The sequence below is a fragment of the Scylla paramamosain genome, chromosome 46 (genome assembly GCF_035594125.1).
Source record: "Scylla paramamosain isolate STU-SP2022 chromosome 46, ASM3559412v1, whole genome shotgun sequence".
NCBI classification, from domain to species: domain Eukaryota; kingdom Metazoa; phylum Arthropoda; class Malacostraca; order Decapoda; family Portunidae; genus Scylla; species Scylla paramamosain.
Window position 1 is genome coordinate 7,788,481 of NC_087196.1, and position 4,168 is coordinate 7,792,648.

General features: G+C 42.8%; 1 non-coding gene across 1 annotated transcript; it reads left to right on the plus strand.

The window, feature by feature from the left end:
- The first annotated feature begins 543 nt into the window (after positions 1-543).
- On the plus strand, positions 544-615 carry Trnap-ugg (transfer RNA proline (anticodon UGG)). The gene has a single exon. It is a non-coding gene; the product is annotated as a tRNA-Pro (tRNA).
- Positions 616-4,168: the final 3,553 nt, after the last annotated feature.

Genomic DNA, 4,168 nt, shown 5'->3' on the forward strand with positions numbered 1-4,168 from the left:
TCCGCCGTGGCCTCGCGCAAAGATAATTACCAGGAAGAGGCGCCCGCGAGCCCTCCATCCCCGCCCCGATGCCCAGGCGCCCGAGGTGTGGCTTGCCGCGTTGAGAGATCATTATTTGTCCACGCCTTTCATCTCTCTCTCTCTCTCTCTCTGAAGATTTTTCATGAGTAAGAAAGGAGATGAGATGTTTTCTTATATTTTCTTTTTCTTTTTTGCATTTTTTTTCAATCACTTCTATCTGTAACTCTCTCTCTCTCTCTCTCTCTCTCTCTCTCTCTCTCTCTCTCTCTCTCTCTCTCTCTCTCTCTCTCTCTCCCTCATTTTTTCTAGGGATGAGAGAGAGAGAGAGAGAGAGAGAGAGAGAGAGAGAGAGAGAGAGAGAGAGAGAGAGAGAGAGAGAGAGAGAGAGAGAGAGAGAGAGAGAGAGAGCACTGAAAATCAAAGAAAAAGAAGAAAAAGAAGGAAAGAATCACAAGGACCAAGGACAAAATGGTTACTCACTATTTTCCTTATAAAAAGTTCCTTAGCTGGCAATCTTCACGTGGCCTGTTGGTCTAGGGGTATGATTCCTGCTTTGGGTGCAGGAGGTCCCGGGTTCGAATCCCGGACAGGCCCGAAACTTTTGATATACGAACAAATAATAAGGTATTCTCAAGATTTTCCAGCATCTTATCCCAGCACATTTTTAGCAGTATTGAGAGTGTGTGGGAATCATGGAGGTCTTCGTGGTTCTAGTGGTGATCTGACAAATTCCGAGGATGTTTTCGTAATTCTAGTGATTATTTAACAAGAATTCTGTATCAACCTTTAATTTTTGAAGACCGCTTTTCACTCTGGATACCGGCACCTCAATGGGACTTTTATTTTTCGTATACATATATTTTTTTTGCTCTTGGTCGGTGCCCTTCCTACATAAAAAAAAATAAATAAATGAATAAATAAAAATAATAATAATAACTGGGAAACATCCATGAAAACTCGACTACTCATCTAACCTTTATAATTATCCCGATTTTTCATGTCAGGTTTACGGAGACAAGCCATACAAAGCCTCATTAAAGGTGCCAGTCTACAGAGTAAGGTGAAAAAAAAAAAAATCACCCAAAATTCGAGATGTTGAAAGCTTCCTCTTGAGACAGTTCGAGTCAAGGATGGAGGGGTGGCAGCGTCAGGTGTTTAAGAATACAAGTCACAGTCTCTCTGCCTGAACTAACACACTGGAAGGCTGCAGCTGCAAGGAAGTTTCGTAAGATGCACGCGTGACCTCTGCATGTGACGGTAACTATGAAACTGTAGCATTCTTGTCACCAAATATTTCAATAACTTCCGCCTTTATTCAGTATTAATCATAAAATACAAACAGTATCTTACATTTCAGCAAGTTTTGGGTTTGTGTCGCATTTTTCTCAACTATTCATTTTTGTATATTAAATTGATAAGTAAACACATGCCTACTTTAACCCTTTAACTGCCACTTAGTACACCTTTCCCTAATTACCAGTCACTCTGAGACATCTTTACTTGTCCTACATCCACATTTAATCTTTGAACTGAGAAGAAATTGCAAAATGTATTCTTTTTCATTAAGATTTCGGTAGATGCTCATAAAGACTTCACGCATTGCTTCTGCTGCTGCTAATTGTTTCGTGTATCACTGAAAGGGTTAACACAATACTTAGCACGAATTCTCAGTTCGCTGGCACACTGTTAGAGACACAGGCACGGAGAGAGACAGTTTATTCATATCAGCATCACCAAGATAAATTTCGCCCGGATAAATTCAGTTTCCTGCACGTTGTAATTAAAGGCTGGGAATTCTCGATTCAGTCCGTGGGTGAGAGAGTCGCAGATTGGCAGTTATCGTGTCCACGCATCCCCAGGTGGAGAGATTGCTGCCGCCGAGTAATTGACAGTAAATATAACAGTAGTCGGTAATTCTTCAGATATTGTTAAAGATCAACAAGTTTCCTGGTATTGCTCTCACTAATTAACACTTGCAGCACTTCCATTTACAAATCTATAAGCTTTGTTCTTATTAGTGGTCGGTACTTTACAATATATCGTTACAGATCAACAAGTTTCCAGGTATTCTCATTAAGTAATACCTGTAACACTTTCCTTAATAAATAAATTAATATTGTTCTTGTCCTCCTTTCCTGTCCATCATAGAGAAGTAAATATCTGAAACACTTAGGTAGTCAGTAAATTGATTCTTCTTCTTCTTCTTCTTCTTCTTCTTCTTCTTTCGGCTGCTCCCATTTAGAGGTCACCACAGCAGATCACTCTTCCCCAATGCCCTCGGTCTTCTGCGCCTTCCTCTGTCACGTCCACCACTTGCATGTCTCCCTTCACGGCATCCATAAACCTCCTCTTTGGTCTCCCTCTCTTCCTCCTGCCAGGTAGATACATGTCCAGCATCCTCCTCCCCACATACCCCTCGTCACTCTTACTGACATGTCCAAACCACCTCAGCCTTGCCTCCCTTGCTTTGTCCCCAAACCGACGTACGTGTTAAGCCTAAATCGACTAGAAGCTTTAAAAGATTAGATACATTTATAAAGGAGGATGACCAGTGGATATCAGTACTTTATAAAGGGTTTGCCACGTGTAGGCCTATTGACTTCTTGCAGCTACCTTTATGTCCTTATGATTTTATTTTCCCTCCTCCTATCCCTCCTCATTCCTAGAAAAAAAGGAAAGGAGGGACGGATGAGCCTAAAAACCCTAAAAAAAATGACAATGGAAAAACACAAGGCAGGTAGGTACTTAAAAGGCCTTGTTACGGAGCCTTACTTGTGTAGTGTATAGCCCAAAAATGTGTGGGAAGACAGGTGGGGCTCCCTTCCCTCACCTGGCCGCGGGTGACTCATACCCACACACCTGAAGGGAGGAGAGTGAGTGAGGGAGTGAGTTAATTAGTGGATGGATGAGTGAGTGAGTGAGTGAGTGAGTGAGTGAGTGAGTGAGTGAGTGAGTGAGTGAGTGGGTGAGTGAGTGAGTGAGTGAGTGAGTGAGTGGGTGAGTGAGTGGGTTAGTGAGTGACTGACTGAATGAATAAATGTATGAAAAATGAAGAGTGAATGATTAAATATATGAATGAGTCAATGAATGAGCGAGTGATTAAGTGAAAGAGTGAGTAAAGTCAGTGAGTGAGTGAGCGAGTGAATGGCTTAACTGACTGACTGACTAAATAAATAAATAAATAAATAAATAAATAAATAAAAGCATTACATCATAAAATAAACAAAAAAATCAACAAATAAATACAAAAAAAAGAAAAATAAACAAAACAAATGAACAACCGAACCGGAGAGAGAGAGAGAGAGAGAGAGAGAGAGAGAGAGAGAGAGAGAGAGAGAGAGAGAGAGAGAGAGAGAGAGAGGCGGGGGTCGTATCGATAGCAGTGTGGAGGAGCGTCGCAACACCTGCCGGAGGGACTGAACTAACGAGACGGTGGAGCCCTCTTCAATATTACTCCACGCTCCACGCCGCTCCTCAGACTCACTCCTGCCTCGAGAGCTTTCTAACAATGAACACATCAAGAGCTTTCCTCCCCCTCCTTCCCCCTTCCTCCCCTCTCCTCCTCCCCGCTTCTCCCTGCCCCCCAACACACCCTTCCCTCATTTCTCTCCTCTCCCCTGTCTCCTTTTCCCTCATTCCCTTCTCCTCCTGATTTTTCCCCTCCCATCTCCTGCCTCCCTTTTCCTCATTCTTCTCTTTCCTCCCCTGTTTTATTTTCTCTCATTCTTCTTCTCTCTTCTCCTGATTCCATTTCCCTCATTCCCTTCTCCTCTCCCTTCCTCCCCTCTCCTTCTTCCCTTTTCCTCCCCTCTCTCTTCTCCTCTTCCTCATTTTTCCTCTCCCATCTCACTTTCCTTCCTTCATTCCCATCTCTTCCTCTCCTCCTATTCTTATCTTCCTTCTCTTCCTCATGTCCTTTTATTTATTCTTTTTTTGAGGGAAAGGGTTTGTGAAAATATGCCTTTGTCTGTCTGTTTTCTGTGTCTGTTGGTCTCTCTCTCTCTCTCTCTCTCTCTCTCTCTCTCTCTCTCTCTCTCTCTCTCTCTCTCTCTCTCTCTCTCTCTCTCTCTCTCTCTCTCTCTCTCTCTCTCTCATACCACATACACAAGGACATCGAGAGAAAACTTTCCCCTTTTCCCTTCCTATC